Below are 20969 nucleotides of genomic sequence, written 5' to 3'. Positions count from 1 at the left end.
TACAAAGAGGAATAAAATGGTTACAGACAGTATGTTCCGCATTAACCATTAGAGGGGTTACGGAGGACGTAAATGCCAAAATACGCGTATTTTTTTTTGGTAAAATACTTCGTGTGGAAAAAAAGCGTTTGTAAACATTTATTTACATTAATTTCCGAAACTATATGGCCAGTCTAGCTATGAAAATACGGAGAGTCAAACAGTAAATAGGCCATAAAACATGTAAAAAATAATCTCCATGTTCTTATTTACCGTATTGGAAGGCTAAATTAGTACTCAGCTGTCTAAAATGAATTTTATTGCACTATAACTTTCTTATCCACCGGGTCCAAAATACGAAACCAAACTCCTTACTGTGTATTGCTACCTTATACGTCATTCAAAAGCGTTCCAACAGAGAAACAAGAGGTATATAGCCTATAGCTATACAAGGAGGAATAAAATGGTTATAAACAGTATGTCCCGCAATGACCATTAGAGGTGCCAAAATACACGTTGTTAAACCAGTTCTGTTACTCTATCAAGGTTTCAAATGATGTATTAAGGTGTCTTGAATTAGAGGCTGAAAGGTCGCAACAGTCCATTCCATTATTCAAAATAAGCTATGTCTTTTAATAGTAACATGCATTTCGATATTTAGGTCATTCGTTTCTCCTCTAATAGGCGACGAGGAACACACTGACTACATACCTTTTGCTCCTCTATTAATAAGCTTTCGAATGAAGTATAAGGTATAAGTGTAAATAGGGGTTGAAGGGCCGCAGCAGCCATTCTATTATTCAAATTATCCGATTCATTATTAAAAATTGGCTATTTCTTAATTTTCACGCGTATTTTGGCATTTTGGTCCTCCGTAACCCCTCTAATGGTCATTGCTGTACAATTAGCATGTCATATCTATAATCAAGGGATAAGGAATAGCAAAGGTCCAGTGAAAATAATAAAAGACAACGTGAAGTTTTTGAGGTTTTTTTTTGTTTTTTTTTTATATTTATGGTATTCAGGTCGTCCATACATTAAACCAAGAAACTTCTGTTAAAAATAGTTAGGAAATCCCTCTAGTTATTCCTCCGAAACTAGATAAATAAACAAAGTTAAAAATTTCAAAGAGTGTTTTGATTTTTTTGTCTGATATTAATTTGAATATTTGTAAGATCAAAATTACGAATTCTGTAATACGGGATATAGTGTCACAGTCAAAAACTATTATTCTATTTCATTATTCACTTTTCAACTTGAATACTGAAATAAAAACTAGTTCATTATTCATTATTCATCACTTAACGTATAGTGATTAATGAACTATTTCATTATTCTTTTATTGAATTTTGAAGAATGGAAAATGAATAATGGACGTACTTCAGCGCTGTCATACAAATTATGTCATTTTGTCACAACCTGTAACTTGCGAAAAATGCTCGGTGACCTATCATATTTATTAAATTTTTGAACATTACACAGTTCATAAATACAATTTTGTACTACGTTTTGGCAAATTCTAGCATTTTTAATCTAAACTTCCATACCACATTAAAGAAGATTTTCATCGATCTTTTTTTAAGTTTTGTCATATATTATAGAAAATTATAATAGATTAAGATACACTTTAAATAACAAAAATGATCAGCAAGTTAAGATCTAATAACAAATCAAATGGTGTCGACAAAGTTAAGTAGACTGTGAATCTTTATAGAAGTAATTGCACTTAAATGAGGATTTTTTTTTTATCCTCTTTTGTGTTTTGAGCAAAATTAAACAAGATAGAAGGAATCTAAACAGCACATGATCAGCAATACAAGAGCAACAAAACAGATTTTGTCATGAATTATATTCTTGTGTACAATGTTGGAGAGTGTCCTTTGTTGAATATGCACATAGACCCAGGAGATCACAAAGGATATTTAGAGCCTCTAGTTTATTATTAGTAGAACTATGCATAGTTGGTCAAAAATGACTGTTAAGACTAATGTCGAATACTTTTCGCTTGATAGATTTTTGGAACATATGTGAGGGACAAGGATTATTTCGAGTATATTCGAGTTCGAACGTTTTCTAACTAACGTATGACTTTTTTCTTGCTTTTACTTTCGACATGTTAAGTTTAGCTTATGTCATGAATGTCACGCCCTTTTGTAAAACACTTCAATAAACAGCAGACTATATGCCAGGTCTTTCTAACAACTAATGACTAACAATTTGGGGTGTAATTTAAGGAGGCTTTTCCAAGGATGCAGTTGCTTGTAGACTGTATAATTATTTACCCTCTACAGTATACCAAATAGTCCACAAATCCTCAAAAGGGACCTTTTAATGATAGGCCATGCCAAGGGAGATATAAAGCAACAAACGCCCAGCAGGATCGATGCATTTGTCTTAAGCCTCGGTCACACCTTACCGGATAGCTCGAACGGACGCCTAACGGATAACTTTTTTTTCAATCCGTTCATGTCCGTTAGACGTCCGTTCTTATCCGTTAGACGTCCGTCCATATCCGTTGCATGTCCGTTAAGCGTACGTTTTATCCGTCGACGTCCGTTCTGTCCGGTGGAAAATTTTGAGCATGTTCAAAACTTTGAACGGACGTCCAACGGATAAAATGTCCGGTGAACGTCCGTTAGCCGTCCGTTTTGTACGGTACTTGTCCGTTTCGTTTCCGTTTTGTATCCGTTACGTGTCCGTTATACGTCCGTTGGAGGTCTGGGAGATAAATTCACCAACGGACTTCTACCGGGCGTTAAACGGATAAAACGGATGTAAAACGAATGAGAAACGGACTCCTACCGGACGTATAACGGATAAAACGGATGGTGAACGGATCTGAAACGGATAAATGCCAATTGAAAATTTCGCGTCAGAAATGCCAATTATTGGTATGTCAGATTTCTTAAGGTTCGTGAATTCTTATTATTCATAATCGATCTTAGAGTAAAGGCACGTCTTCACAATCAAGCAGCTCTTATTCAGGCCAGACACTGCCCTCTGGCGGCATTTTGAAGAACAAACCAAAACCAGTTACACAGAAACATTTTGAATATTTATGCGATTTACATGTATTAGTATTGTCGTCTTTAATTTTTCCGTATATCTTGTTCATCTGCTTTATCCGATACGCTTCCGTTAGGTGTCCGTTTTATGCGGCAATCGTCCGTTGGGTGTACGTTCGACATCCGTTCTGTCCGGTACGTTTCCGTTTCTCGTACGTTGCATATCCGTTGCATGTCCGTTATGCATTCGTTAAGCGTCCGTTTTATTCGGTCAGTACATCAACGGACTCCCAACGGATAACAATTTTGTCAACGGACAACTTTTATTTTCATCCGTTAGGCGTCCGTTAGTGCCATCCGGTAAGGTGTGACCGAGGCTTTAAACATCTCCGACATTGATTCCGCGTGGCTTTCAAATTGACACGAGTATACATTGGTGTTCATGTAAAACCTTTGGGGCTATATCAGTTTCATGGAAATTAACAAAAGAGCATGACAACCTTTCCTTGGTGATGTTTTAATGGCTGTCCGGCGTATTAAAAAATATCTGTTAACCAATAAAATGAAATATCTTATGTATACCAAAAGCCGTCAGCGATGGTCACACAGACAATTTGCTACCTTCGTGGACCAAAGTCAGACTTTTCGCGGGATCCTATTAAACATCTAGTGGTGTCACTACATGTACCATGTGCTGTAGAGATTTCGTTGCACAACATGACAGAAACATTCTTTGTTAGGACTCAATGTTGATAATTCGACAATTGATGTTTCATATACCCATTGTAGCCGAAAAATGATAATGAAACACTTTTGTTTGATATCGATCTATTGTTTGAATTGAAAATTTTCATATTTTTTTTTTATGTTTTCTTTTCTTTTTCTTTTTTTCTTTTTTTTATAGATTATCATTTTGAATATATATTTTGTTTTTGAAAAAAGCAAGTGTTAGACTCACTCTTTTATTGGCACTTATTTCATGTTAGCTGTCATTTTTTAAATGTACTTATCTGAGACCAGGAGTGCATTCCAGCGGCTTTCTTTCGTTTACTTTTGCGTACATTTTATACAGACCAGTATTTTTTTGTAATTGTTTCACCAATCTTAGGGACGACATCAAAAGTTCAATGAAGGATAAAAAACTTAATTCAAATAGTTTTTTCACTGACCCCCCTACCCCCCTATTAACTTAATTTGGGAAAAATTGATTGACCCATATGGATATTATATGTAAAAATCAATGTCGGATAACCAAATCTTGCAGCAGTTCAACCCCCCCACCCCCAAACTATTTGAATTAAGTTTTTTATCTTACATTGATCTTTTGATGTCGTCCCTTAGCTTCATGTAACATCTAGAACACCCAGAACAGCGAAACAAAATTTAGATTTCAGAAATAAATAGCATATAGCCATCAACGAATAGCTTTTCAAGAGATGTTTTCGTTAAAGTATAAATCCATTATTTTTGTGCAATTTTAAGTCTTGGCAATCATACCACATCTTCTTTTTTATATAAACGACCCCAAAAAAAGATAAACAGCACATTACGTAAAGCATTAAGTATTACCTATAGTATTTTATAACCTTTATTGGTGGTAGTTCAAATATATTTCTGCTGTTATTTTTGGATATAAGTTATTGTCCTGAATAAACATCTTTATGGGTTTGTGTGTTTTTCCGCATGCGTTTCAGTTTTTATCATGAACATTTCTTCTATTAACCAAGACAAAACTTTAAATTCGGTCGTTATAAATGTTTTCGCCAGAAATCCATGCTAAACTAAAAACTAGCCAAGGAATTTGTTTTTGTCCCGGCTGATATAGACGCTGATAATATCATTATTGTTTGACGTAAATTTTACATGAGGTTCTGCAAAAGGAAATCACGAATTCACCAACGTTCCAACTGACTTCATTTTCAGAAAACGACATCTGTAACAAACACAAACTTTTAGCTACATAACAACCAAATACAATGAAAGTCCAAACTATGTACTGGCTTCCAAAGCTACACAAAACACATTACAAGTATAGATTTATTTCATCTTCAAGCCATTGTTGCATTTCTAAATTGTCTATTCTACTTACAGATACACTTGGTACAATCAGAAACCTGATAATAAATTGTTCCAATAAGGTCTTTGAAAATAGTGGAATTAATTACTTTTGGAGTGTCAAAAACTCGATGGAAGTACTTCATAAATTGCATGCATATATTGGTGATTTTGAATCTCTTCTGTTCAAAGTTATGATTTTTCTACCCTATATACCACTTTGCCTCATATTCATATTAAGAAAAAAAAATCACATCCCTAAATAATCGGGCATTTAAAAAGTCAAAATGCCAATACATATGTTCAAACTGTTTTCGGTAATTTTTTAGTAGCAACAAACAAATGAACTATGTCAATTGGACATGCTTTGATACTATATTTGCGCTTGAATTTTTACTTGATAACATTTTTGTTCGCTTTGGAGATTCCTTCTATCGTCAAGTTATTGGAATTCCAATGGGGACTAACTGTGCACCACTTATTGCGGACATGTTTTTGTATTGTTACGAGTTACTAATTATGACTAAATGATCAGCAAATACCCATCGAAACAACATTTGATACAAAAATTTTACCAATACTTTTAGATTTTTGGATGAAATATTGGCTCTCAATAATGACGACTTCAGTATGTATACTAAAGAAATTTATCCTGTTGAACTTACTACTTTAAATATAGCTTATACTAACAATGACCAATGTCCTTTCCTCGATCTTGATATCTATATCATAAACAGGAAGCTTAATACAAACATTTATGATAAAAGAGATGAATTTTCATTTCCTATCGTTAATTATTCATTTTTAGATGGTGTTTATATATCTCAACTTGCACGATTCGCTCGTGTATGTAACGATGTATTAGATTTTAGCGAGAGAAATTTATGTATTACTGAAAAATTATTACACCAGGGTTTTCGATATCACAAACTAGTCAAAACATTTACTAAATTTATTATCGTTACAAGGAAATAATTCGTAAATATAACTCAACATGCAGATATCTTATACGTTCAGGTATTTCACATCCAATGTTTTATGGTAATATTCTTTACAAAGCACAAAAATGTCAATATTCACCTCAAAAGCTAACAAAACCTTTAAACAGACTTATTAAGAAGGGATATAGTTACGATACTGTTGTCAGGTCATTAAAGATTGCATATGTTGGCTTTAATATTGATTCACTTATAGGGTCTTTGCATCGGATTTAAACACATTTATTCTAAAACCAGTTGTTGGCATGTTCTTCTCATATGTTTCATGATGGTATAATACTAAACCCCTAACAGGAGGGATTGTACCTGATATTCATATGATGACGACATAATCTTTCAATCAGTTTAATTGAGGTCTGAAGCTGGCATGTCAGTAACTGCTAGTAGTCTGTTGTTATTTATGTATAATTGTCATTTTGTTTATATTCTTTTCTTTCATATTCTGACATCAGACTCGGACATCTTAAACTGAGTTTTACTGTGCGTATTGTTGTGCGTTTGTTTTCTACATTGGTTAGAGGTATAGGGGTAAGGTTGAGATCTAAAAAAAAACATGTTTAACCCCGCCGCAATTTCGCGCCTGTCCCAAGTCAGGAGCCCCTGGCCTTTGTTAGTCTGGTATGCTTTTTAATTTTAGTTTCTTTTGTATAATTCAGAGTTTAGTATGACGTCCATTATTACTGAACTAGTATGCATTTTGTTTAGGGGCCAGCTGAAGGACGCCTCCGGGTGCCGGAGTTTCTCGCTACACTGAAGACCCATTGGTGGCCTTCGGCTGTTGTCTGCTCTATGGTCGGGTTGTTGTGGCTTTGACTCATTCCCCATTTCCATTCTCAATTTTATTTATTATCTAATAGCAACACATTTAATCATTATATTATTATCAAACATCACATAAAAATTGTGTAGTAGCTTTTAAGTAAACAAGTTAAGTGGTTTAAACGAGTTAGTTAAGTCGTTAAAACAAGTTAGCTGTGTTGTTAGTTAAGTCGTTATAACAAGTAAGCTGACTCGTTATAACGACTTTAAAATAAAACTTCAATCAAATTAAAACTATAAAATGCTAATTTACCTTAAAACGCGTTGTCTAATGTAACTGAAAAATCTCGGGCATATAGATTATGACTTGATGAATATTTTTATCCCAGAACTAAATGCTTTAGTTGTAGAGATATAAGCTAAAATCTACATTTTACCACAATGTTCTATTTTTAGACATGGCGGCCATCTTGATTTTTTGGGCGGGATCATCGGATACCTTTTTTAAACTACATACCCTAAGGATGATTGTGGCCATATTTGCTTTAATTTTGCCATTAGTTTCAGATTTTCTGAAAGTTATCGACGACGACGGATGCCAAGTGATGAAAAAAGCTCACTAAAACCTCTGGTCCAGGTGAGCTAAAAAGGCAAAACGGACAAAAAGCAACGGACAAAAAGCAAAAGTGTCGGACAAAAAGAAAAATTATCGGACAAAATACGAAACGGACAAAAAGCAACGGACAAAAAGCAAAATTGTCGGACAAAAAGCGAAAATATCGGACAAAAAGCGAAACGGACAAAAAGCAACGGACAAAAAGCAAAAGTGTCGGACAAAAAGCAAAATTATCGGACAAAAAGCAAAAGCGGACAAAAAGCAAATTGCGGACAAAAAGCACCGTATCAGACGCTTAAATAATGTCTTCAATTTTAGTTTTATATCTTAAATGCTATTATATATCACGTTCTTTTTATAACTGTTTGAATTTCTCCTCCTTTCAGTTTTCAGTTTGAGGCGAAGCCAAACCCGATATGAATTTTATTGACCCGATAAATTTCGTATTAGGACAATTGAACACTGTGTAACGAAGTTATCCTGATTTGTTATATTACATATTATTATATTGAAATTAAATTTTAGAACAACAACAACAAATATATTTTAGATATTTAATCTAAAACTATGAAAAAAAAAAAATGATTAAAGCAACTCATTATTTTTATTAGGTCAATGGTATAAGGGAGATATTTTCAATTGACGTAATAAATAAGGGAGATAATTCCAATTGACGTGATAAAAAATTGTACTGAAATTTATTAGGACAATATCAGCCAATCAAATTGCGAGAAATTACTCTAAATCAGGATAAATATTATTATTAACAGTCAGGAGTCTACTTCGTCAAAATTATCTCCCCATTACGCCAGTTCATTTTCACAATCGTAGAAATGGAAGCCATTGTAGGGATGACGCGCTACCAATATTGCTCTTGGAAACCGATAAATTTATCCACATTGCACCATTACGATCCTTATATGCCAGTTGTATTTTAAAAGACAAATGTATCAATTAGCTAATGAGCATCAGTTAATAATCTTGTCTGCATTGATTTAACTTAAAACAATTGTCTGATCGGTTGTCAGGTGGAATTTTCGAAAATTCATAAACATTTAAAAAAATTCTAATTAAATACTTCGTGGAAGGGCAGACTAGATTTTTTTTAGTGTATGAAGACTAAAAACCCTAGTATTCACACACAAAAAAATAGAATTTTTCGAAGATATGCATTTTCATCATCCAACTTAAAAGACTGTCGTCAAGTACTTTCAGTGAAAAAATGGCTATTCGAACACACCTTCTCTGTTTTTGTGATTCATTAGATAGGTATTTCACTTGACCCATATATTTAATCTTTTAGTACTGTGATTTTTTTTGTGTTATAAAGTCAACCTGTAGCTTTAATATATAAAAATGATAGAATCTGAAGCGAGACGATGTATGAAATATTCTTACTTTGTACGATATCAAGACAAAATACTCAACTCAAACACGCCCTAACATAAAAAGGTGCACTCGATTTTCTCTTTTCTATACAATTGTTACCCATTTTTTGGATTTTTTCTTCAGTCACATAATGGAAGGGCAGACACGAAAATTACTGAACTAATAGATTAATATGTTTTCCGTCCGTGGTAATTTTTTCATAAAAATCGGAGGTTATGCATTTTCTTCATCCAACTTGAAAGATACCCATGTCGTCGACTTGATATCTAATTGTTCTGCTTAACTATGTACTAGATAAATTGAAAACTTATGCAAATGGTGTTTTAAAATATAACACCTCGTAATTGAGAAAAAAATTGCAATTTTGTTTGTTTCTATTAACTTTTAAAAATTTTGTCACCATAGTAAACAATACAGTAAACATTTATCGCCTTCTCTAACAAAGAGCTTCGATTCTTTTGTTCTATTTCAACCTGGTTTCCGACTGCGAAAAGGATACAATAACCAAAATGGACTTAACAGGAAAGGTAATCAATTAAAAAAGAAATATAATTTAAGAACACTATGAATACGTACATGTAATAACATTGATTAACAACGTCAGTACTTAGACTCTGTATTTCAAGACCATCATGTATTTTGTGTGAAGTTGACAAGGAATATTTATCAAAAAGATCTTGGTATTTTCCAATGAACTTTTTTTAAAAGAAAATATACTTTCTGCTCATACACTGGTAACGTTTTCTAGTCTGTGTAGAAGCTGCAAGCTCTTGAGTACCTTAATTAAGTTGGGAATCATATATCCAATACGTAGTTTAAGTTGATACATTGCCACTGAAGTCGGGGAAATTGTTAATTTCAAAATTAAATTCGCCTCGTTTGTCAAAAATTATACTGAGATGACCGTTTATGTCAAATTCCGAGGTATGAATTTGAAATAAGGCAGAGGTAACCGTTTCTGTTGTTTTTTTTTTTTTTTTAAATTTTTGTTCTAGAGGATATATTAATGGAAGCAAATCAGACAGTTTGTTTCCATAGGATACCGACAATTTGTTGAAAAGTATACTTCCGAATTCAACAAATATGTTGTATACTAAGGTCGTTAAAAACTTCCATTTGTTGTTGCATACTGCATGCTAACTTTTGTTCCTCTGTGTAGCTTCAATAACTTTTAACACACTATGCCGTATTGTATCCTAAAGTATGAAATTCATTGCTTATGCTACCATTTTTATATTGAAAAGCATTGTGGACTATTTATTTTTTTAAATTTTACATGGGGAATGGTTGTATACAAGTTTGAACAGTTTTGATAGAGTTAATTAAGAAAGATCGAGATTTTAAAATTATCCAGAAATTCTTTAAAGTTTGTTTTTTTATAATCCACATATAGTTAGTACCGCTACGCGAGTAAACAGTTTCACTTTTTATCTGTTCAAAATCCTCTTTCAACGCGGGCACAATGATTTAAAAAAAAAAGATTTTTGGCAATCCAATGGACAATACGTTTGTAGAAAATGCAAATGAATTACCGTTGATTGTAAGGAATTTTGTTACGCTTAGTTATCAAAATCAAACATGCAAGTTAAGTCCTCAGATTTTCTGTTCAATATAATATATAAAAAAAAGATGTTGTATGATTGCCGATGAGACAACTCTCTACAAGAGACCAAAATGACACAGAAATTAACAACTATAGGTCACCGTACGGCTTTCAACAATGAGCAAAGCCATAATGTTCATTGGAGCCATGAAGCACTTATGATTTGCGAAAAATCTCATCCTTGTCAAATGAAATGAACATGAAGTGGATGATATAAAATGAACGTAAAATGAATTATGTACAATAAGCATAATTTAAATGATGTAAAATTAATATGAAATAAATAATAAAAAAGACAAGAATAGTATTCCGGTGTTCAAAATTCACCAATCGATTAAGAGAAAACAGATCCGGTTTACAGACTTAAACTGAGGGAAACACATCGACTATAAGAAGAAAACAAAGGAACAACAGGAACACTGAACTGCAACAAAACAAACGCCAACACACATAGAAACCAACAAATGATAAAAAATGCCATATTCCTGTCTGGTTACAGTTTATTTTAAATAAAACAATGGATTGAACCTGGTTTTATGGCTAGTCATACCTCCCGTTTATATAACAATGTTAAAACATATCATCGGTAAAATGACAATACTGCTTGACAGAAATACAGCACAAACACACGCAGGGACATCACAGAGAAACGAACTAACAAATAACATCATAGCCGACAAAATATGCAAACCGCAGAACAACAACGAACATCTTCCATCAACGACAGTCTCAACAGTACATCACAAAAAGTGACGCACTTAATTAAAGTAACGAACATGCAATCTCAAAATTTATACGATTTATTTTTCAAAATACCAGCCCAAACAATTTTATGAACAATGAGGTATTGAAAGGCTATTTTATAATTATTGATTTTAACTTTGAAATTATAAATTTCCCCCGCCTTAGTAGCAATATACCAACTTCACCTGCATATGGGATTTATATTTCCCAACTTATTCGATATTCAAGAGCTTGCAGCTCCTATTCAGACTTAAAAGTTATCAGTGTCTGAGTAAAAAGTTGATGAACCAGGGGTACGTCAAAGAACGTCTCGTCCTTTTTCTAAAAAAAAGTTCATCGGAAGGTACCAAGACCTTGTTGATAAATATTCCGTATCAACTTCACAAATAATACACGATGGTCTTGATGTATAGATTCTGCGTACTGATGTTGTTTATCAACTTAACAACGTGTTTTATAGTTCTTTCATTTGTCTTACTTTTACTGTTTAATGGTTTTATGTGATATTCGTTTGACGTGGCTCGGTACTTATACATCTCGTCAATGTGTTTGTATTGTCTTTCATTTTTTGGTGGTGTGTTTTGTATATGCGACTTTTTGTATTTCTTTGGTTCTTATAACGTGACTCTGTACTTTAAAAGATCCCGTCAGTATGATATTGTTCTATTTTATGTCATTATGATATATTTCTATTATGAATTACATTATACGTTGAATCACAAACGTCAAAATCATTCAATCGCGTAGTGGAATTAACTATTTGTGGATTCTTATAAATTCTATATATAACTTTTGGACTAGTTTAAATCTTGAAATTTATTTTTACATACTATGGATTTTTTTAACCCTGTATGCTAACATTGCCTAGGTAAATTTTAAAATTGTTTGTATGCACGCATGTCAGTTAACTGCTAGTAGTCTGTTGTTATTTATGTATTATTGTCATTTTGTTTATTTTCTTTGGTTACATCTTCTGACATCAGACTCGGATTTCTCTTGAACTGAATTTTAATGTGCGTATTGTTATGCGTTTACTTTACTACATTAATTAGAGGTATAGGGGGAGGGTTGAGATCTCACAAACATGTTTAACCCCGCCGCATTTTTGCGCCTGTCCCAAGTCAGGAGCCTCTGGCCTTTGTTAGTCTTGTATTATTTTAATTTTAGTTTCTTGTGTACAATTTGGAAATTAGTATGGCGTTCATTATCACTGGACTAGTATATATTTGTTTAGGGGCCAGCTGAAGGACGCCTCCGGGTGCGGGAATTTCTCGCTACATTGAAGACCTGTTGGTGACCCTCTGCTGTTGTTTTTTATTTGGTCGGGTTGTTGTCTCTTTGACACATTCCCCATTTCCATTCTCAATTTTAACATTGAACACAAATCAATGAATGTGTTTGTAGATACATGTTTTTGTGTTCTGTTAAATTGTTCCTTTTAAAAAATTGTTATACGATGATGACTGATGTACCAATATTCTGACCATTTTTTTGTGTGTCTGTTTAGTTAACGCATCAATGTAAATATAACGGAAATTGATGAGATTGTCATCAAAGTGAGAGGGTTAGCGCTATAAAACCAGGTTTAATCCACCATTTTCTACATTTGAAAATGCCTGTACCAAGTCAGGAATATGACAGTTCTTGTCCATTCGTTTTTGATGCGTTTTGTTATTTGATTTTGCCATGTGATTATGGACTTTCCGAATTGATTTTCTTCTAAGTTCAGTATTTTTGTGAATTTACTTTGGACTACAAACGATAAGACATATCACATTATCCAACCGAATTTATATAATGAACATGAAATGGACGACGACGTTATGAAATAAACATGTAACGGATGACATAAAATGAACATTAAACGAATGATATCAAATGCTCATGAAATAAAAATAACATCAAAATTGATGATATGAAACGATAACGAAATGGATGATATAAATTGTGCATAAAAAGTGGATGATATAAATTTACATCAAATGGATGATATAATACGATAATATAATGCATGGTATAAACTGAACATGAAATGAAGGATATAAATGAACCTGACATGAATGATATAAAATGAGCATGAATAAGATGATAAAATAGACCTGAAACGGAAGACAAAAATTGAACTTGAAATAGATGATATAATATGAACACAAATAAATGCAACAGTAGTATACCGCTGTTCGAAAATCATAAATCGATAGAAAAAAAAAAAATCCAGGTTACAAACTAAAACTGAGGGAAACGCATTAAATATAAAAGGAGAACAACGACACAACATTAAAATGTAACACACACAGAAACGAATTTAGCATTAGACAAAATCCGATGAGAATAACAAATACAACATCAAAACTAAATACACGAATTTGGTATAGAAAAGTACCGTGACACGTCTTATAGCCATGCAAATTCACACTTAGATATAAGAGGAAACAAACGACACAACAGAAGCACAACGTTAAAATGTATAACACAGAACCGAACTATAATATAACAATGTCCATATTCCTGATTTGGCACAGGACAGTTTTTAAAAAGACAAAAATGGTGGGTTGAACCTGGTTTTGTGGCATGCCAAACCTCCCGCTTTATGGGCAATGTTAAATAGAACATTAAAATGACAACATAACATTACAGGACTACAATACAAAAAAATAGGAGAACATATTCGACAAAGAAACACACGAATAATAGCTAACAAAAGACACCAGGTTTAAGATTAATACGCCAGAAGTGCTTTTAGTCCACGCAAGACTAACTAGTGACGCCCAGATACAAAAAGTTTGAAAGCCAAAACAAGTACAAAGTTGAACAGCACTGAGGACCAAAAGTTCAAAAAAGTTGTACCCAATACGGATAGGGTTTTCTGCTTGGGATTAGAACATCCTTATTATTTAGAATAATTAATACTTTTGCAAACAGTAAATTTTATAAATTGACTATATATAGTTATCAAAGGTACCAGGATTATAATTTAGTACGCCAGACGCGCGTTTCGTCTACATAAGACTCATCAGTGACGCTCAAATCAAAATATTTATAAAGCCAAACAAGTACAAAGTTGAAGAGCATTGAGGATCCAAAATTCCAAAAAGTTGTGCCAAATACGGCTAAGGTAATCTATGCCTGGGATAAGAAAATCCTTAGTTTTTCGAAAACATAGATGTACATGATAAAACTGAAGTATTAACTAATTACAGAAAAAAACCCAGATACATTACATAAACTAACATAATCTAACACCAAAAAATACATAGCCGAGTTAGCCAAAGCCTTAACGTAAAAAGTGACGTCACATTTGAAATTGTAAAAAAGCACAAAAATTACGTCACATTTGAAATTCTAAAACAGCACACAAAATGACGTCACATTTGAATGACTAAATTATTGCTAAAAAATAAGATAGAATTTGGATTGATTTTGAAAAAATATGGATAATATATAATTAACCTGAAGTTGATGAAATAAATGAACATTAAATGTATGATATGAAACGGAAAATGAAATGGATGACATAAAACGAACATAAATTGATGATAACAAATAAACATGAGGTGAATAATACATATGAACATGAAATGGTTGATATGTAATGGACATGGAAGTGATGATAAAAAATGAACATTAAATAGATGATATGAAATATTACATAAAAAGGATGATATAAAATGAACATGAAATGTTTGATATAAAATGGACATGGAAGTGATGATAAAAAATAAACATTCAATGGATGATATAATATAAAACATGAAATGGATGATATAAAATTACAGTAAAAAGAATAATATAAACACAAACTGAATAATAGACATGAACATGTAAAGGATGATATAAATGAACATGAAACTGATGATAAAAATAATACATGAAAAGTAACTTCACAAAAAAATTAACTCCGAGGAAAATTCAAAACAGAAAGTCCCTTATCTTATGGACAATCAAAAGCTCAAACATATAAAACGAATGGATAACAACTGTCAAATTCCTAACTTGGTACAGGCATTTTCTTATGTAGAAAATTGAGGATTGAACCTGGTTTTATAGCTAGCTAAACCTTTCACTTGTATGACAGTCGCATCAAATTCCATTATATTGACAACGATAAGTTTACAAAACACTGACATAATAGGTACAAATGACAAAAATACAGTAGTCAACATTGTGCTATAATCCTAATCACAATAAACCCCCATACAAACATGTAACAAAGGAGCACATAATGGCATACAGACCAAGCATATTAGTAAAAATGAATTGTTAAGTGAACATGAAATTGATGATATAAAATGAACATGTTATGGATAAATAACAGATGAATGATATCAATGAACATGAAAAGGATGATACAAAATAAACGTGAAGTGGATGATAAAAAATCAGCATAAAGTTAATGATATAAAATGAACAGGAAATGAATAACATGAAAAAACATGAAATGGAGGATAGAAAATAAACATTAAATGGTGAAATAAAATAAACATGAAATGGATGATAAAAATCGGCAGGAAACTGAAGATATGAATATAGACAATAGCAGTATACCGGTGTTCAAAAGTCATTGATCGATTGAGAGAAAACAAATTTGGTTACAAACTAAAACCGAGGGAAACACATCAATTATAAGAGTAAAACAAAGAAACAACAAGAACACTAAAGTTCAACAAAAACAAACGTCAATATAGATAGAAACGAACTATTTGATAACAACTGCCATATTCCTGACTTGGTACAGGACATTTTAAGAAATAAAATGGTGGGTTGAACCTGATTTAATGGCTAGCAAAATCCCCCGCTTATGACAATGTTAAAAATATTGCTAAAATAACAACAAGACGTGACAAAAATAAACAGAAACATACAAAAGAACATCCACCACAGAAAAAAACTCAAACAAATGATGTAATAGTCGACACAACATGAGAACTGCAGAACAACAGTGAATAAACTCATCATAGATACCAGGGCTAAATTTTGTATATACGCCAGACGCACGTTTCGTCTACAAAAGACTCATTAGTGACGCTCGAATCCAGAAAAGTTAAAAAGGCCAAATAAAGTACGAAGTTGAAGAGCATTGAGGACCAAAAAGTTTTGCCAAATCCAGCTAAGGTAATCTATGCTTGAGGTAGAAAAGCCTTAGCATTTCAAAATTTCTAAATTTTGTAAACAGTCAATCTATAAATATAACCATATCAATGATAATTCATATCAGCACAAAAAGTGCTGACTACTGGGCTGAAAATATTCCTTCAAGGATCATCAGAGGATATCACAAACAGTAACGCACTTACGTAACTAACATGCAATCTCAAAATTTATACAATTATTTTCACATTACTCATTCAAACAATTTTCATGAAAAAATAATTATTTGGAATACAAGCGATAAGACATGAAAGATTATCCATTCGAAACTAGTCGTGCTGTTTATTCCAAGCTCTTTTGTGTGACATTGTAAATGGGCGTTTTCAATAAAAACGTACTTTCTTGTCCCAGCCACTTTAAAAAAAATGTGTTTGATCTTTGCAAGTAATTTTTTGTGCAGTCAGTACATTGAATTAGATATAACATTTTTAAGCAAAGAAACAGTTTATTTTTTAGAGGGATTGATAAGATATTGATTCCTAAATGGTCCAAAACAACCAAAATGGCATGTCCCTAGACCGCCTGTTCAACATTCATACTCTCAAATATCGTTAAAAAAATGTAGAAATAAATATTAATTTTACTTAATACAAGTTCTTTATTAATTCAAAAGTATGTTTAGAGCCAACATATTTTAATAAACAGCTTTTAACATAGGACTTTTTTTTATTTTAGAAGGTGTGTCCCTAACACAATGTCCACTACGAAACGAAGTCATTCAAACTTGCTTATAAACAGTTTTATAAATCAATGTAATTTTTTGTTTGCAAGAGATATAAACATTAGGGTATTACAAAAGAAGTGATGCTTTTATAACGGCAATTAAACTGTTGGTAAGAAAAATTGAGCACATCAAATGGACCAAAGTGATACCGTATTTTTGTAAATGTCCACTACGAAACGGGTCAAATCTCCTTCAGTAACTGGTTTTAAAATTATGAAAAAAATATCAGTGTACAGCTTAATAACGCTTTGATGAATACAGTCAGTCTTGTTACTATTGCAATATTGGGGTTGTGAGAAAAAAATAAAACATGTGAATACGTCCCCTACGAAACGGTCCCCTACGAAACAAGTTTGGGAGAAAAACGTTTCGTAGTGGACACTACCACTACCATGCAGTCTATTTTTACTCTTTTTTCAATTATATTCGTGCAAAGCAAATAACAAAGGTTAGTTTCATGTAATTTTTATTATGTTTTTATTAACATAGAATAGGGTTGATGTCAACTACGAAACTTTTTGTCCACTACGAAACGGTTTTGTCAACTACGAAACGCATCAAAATGTCCACTACGTAACATGAGTTGTACCTTCATATGTGAAGTACTGTCTAATCTTTATCGATAAAAAATGGTTCTCCAATTTAGAAAAAAATGAGATTTTTCTAGTATATAAAGTAAACAAACTGGAATGTCTATAGGAAACATTAAAAATTGCAAAAATATGTGTGTTTAGAAGCAGTTTCGTATTTTTGTCCCCTACGAAACAGTACACAAATTATGAAAATAATATAATTTTAAAGAGTATTTAAGATTGCACTTTTTTAAAAACAGGTCTATAATAGAGATATTCAAAATAACTCTTGAAAATAAATTTTAGACTAGTTGATTTTCCATTTTTTTTTAGGTCTGAAAGGAACGCTTTTATTGAAAAACGCCCAAATAACGATTTTTAGATACGAAGTCAATATTATTGGAATAACGACATATTTGTCATGCAAAGCATCAACAACCTCCGGGTTCTTGAATGGGTTAGAAACCCTTGTGCTCATAGTATATTGTAGTTTCTGAATTCGCTTCTGAATGCATGATCGAATAGCTTTGATCCATTCAGACAAAGTGTACAGTTCTGGTTCGTCTGGTTTGCATTTTACCGATTCTCTAGCATAAGTCTCAACTACATCCATCAGTAGCCTGAAGCTCTTTTTCAAGTGTTTTACATGAAATAAATAATGTTAAATAAACATGAGATGGACGATATAAATAAATATAAAATTGATGATATAAATGAACATGTAATGGATGGTGTAAAGTAAACAAATTAAAAAAAAAAAAAACAGTATGGAATTGAACACCTCAAAAGGAAAACGAATCCTGACTTTCAAGCCTAATATATTAAACCGTTATTAGGGTAATAAAACTAAGCCGTAGCATCGACCCCTAACGAGAGATGTTTTGAACTACATTTAGGTCAGAAAAGCGTATCATATGTTGTCAATATGCTGTGCAAATCGGATGTCTGACCTTTTTCAGACCTAGAAACAATGTTTTCTATCTTTTTCGCTTTAAAGGTTCACTGTGTATTCAGCTGAATTCTGAATAATAAACGGGAATAAACGAGTCAATTGAGATGAACATAGAGTTTAACTTTATTGACTTATTGCTATTACAAAATAAACAGAATGAATCGGCTCAGATTAGTAACACCTCAGTCTAATGCTTTACATTTAATGTACTTTGAATCATATATTGTAATTATGGATTATAATTTCAAGCAGTCATAATGTGTAAGAGAAATTAAATTTTAGTTAATATGATTTTGACCCTAAACCCTGTGACTAAAGCCCACATTTTCCGATTCTTTTATGTGAAAATCATTTCATTTAAAGTTGAAAACTCATATGGCACCAACCTGGTTTAGTATTTATTTGGGCACAAATATATTTTTTTTGCCCACCTGGCTTATTTGGCGTCAATCGTCCGTTGTCCGTCGTCGTCCGTTAACTTTTACAAAGATCTTCTCCTCTGAAACTAGCGACTCAAATCAAACCAAACTTAGCCTAAATCACCCTTAGGACATCCGATTGAAAACATGTATCCAACGACCCCGCCAATTATCAAAGATGGCCGCAATGGCTAAAAATAGAACATAGGGGTAAATGCACTTCTTGACCTGATAAACATAATTATTTACCCTGTCAGATTTGCTCCGAATGCTTTATATCTCTGAAACTAAAGCATTTGGAGCAAATCTGACAAGATAAATATGTTAATCAGGTCAATATCTATCTTCCAGATGCATCAGGCAACCCGTTTGATTGCTGCCTCTGAGCTTGTAATTTTAAGGAAATTTTGCAGCTTTTAGTTATTATCTTGAATATCATAATAGATAAAGATATACCGTAAACAGCAAAATTGTTCAGCAAAGGAAGTTCTACAAAAAAATAGCATAACCAAAATTATCATATGACCCAATAAGGAGTTATTGACCTATAAGGTCAATTTTCAAATTTTTTTGTAAATTTTTCTTATCCTCTACAAAAATCTTCTTCTTGAAACTACTGGACTAAATTATATAATTTATACTTGACCTTAATCATCCTTAGGGTATCAAGATTTTAAAATGTATTCGATGACCCCGCCGATCATCCAAGATGGCGGCCATGGCTAAAAATATTTTTTTGGGTAATCTTTTACTTTAATCATCCCCTCTGAAACTACTTAGGCCAAAGCATTATAAAAAGAGTTACTGGAAACAGCAGGAATGTTCAGTAAAGTTAGATAGATACAAAGTAAGCATGACCAAAATTGTCAATTGACCTCATAAAAACACAAAAATAGAGAATTTTGTAATGAATTCTAATTTTTGTGTTTGATATTGTTAAGTGTCATTTGTTTAATACGCACTACACCACACAGACAAAGGTCAGCGGCACAGGCCCTTGAGAGCCTCTAGTTGTTGGAAATGAAGGATTTATTTGACGTTCATTAAACGCCAATTGGCGCAAATGCATAGCACTACAATACATTCCTGAATTCACAAGCAAATTATGGATACTTCTATACATGTAAAAATCGTCAGCAATGTTAGTTTACATAATATACTTTAGCGAGCAAGAATTTTGCCTTTAAAAAGGACTTTATTGGTGTATAAACTCGACCAATTCACTCACAAACAAATACAAATCCAAAGCACTTTGAGGATATGTGTGTGAGTGACTTGGTCCAGTTTATATACCAATAAATTCTTTTAAAAAGGCGTTTAATCCTTATCATTCTTTAAAATCGGAGATGAGGAATTTATTTTTCTGGGAAACACTCGTAACTTCTATCACACGTAAATTGTATATTAGTGAAATTCAATAGACCTGGCGCATGAATATATTTGTTGGTTAACGCATAAATATATTTGTTGGTTAACGCATAAATATATTTTCCATGAAATTTGCTATCTGGTCAAATTTAAACTACAAAAACTTATTATCCTTCAAACGAATGTTTTATGTTTATCATTTGATTTTACGAATAACGCGAATTGAAATTAACGTCGATCCGGATTGTTTTATTATCGCCGCCATCTGGTTTAAATTGGTAACGAAAAGAAGTTCGGTCAACTTCGTCTATCGAAAAATAAACAACTTCAAGAACAACTACCGGAAGTCCCCTCGACCAATCATATTAACGTATTTCCTTATATGCAAATCATCTAAGAATTATTAAGCTGTACTTTTTTTTTCTTTTTCATAAGTCAAAGTGTTAATCAGCGTTATAATGGAAATTTAACGTATTTATAACATCGACATTTTTGACTAATAATTAACCATTTTACATCAGTCCAACTTTTTATATTATTACTTCCTTAAAAAATTTTGGTTTAGTTTAAGAATGATCCTCCTTTGCATCTAACCAGATACACCCCCCAAAATGTTTTTTAAAAAAATGGGTCACTGA

The sequence above is a fragment of the Mytilus edulis genome, chromosome 4, assembly GCF_963676685.1.
Source record: "Mytilus edulis chromosome 4, xbMytEdul2.2, whole genome shotgun sequence".
NCBI lineage: Eukaryota > Metazoa > Mollusca > Bivalvia > Mytilida > Mytilidae > Mytilus > Mytilus edulis.
Note: the sequence above shows the minus strand (reverse complement) of the source record.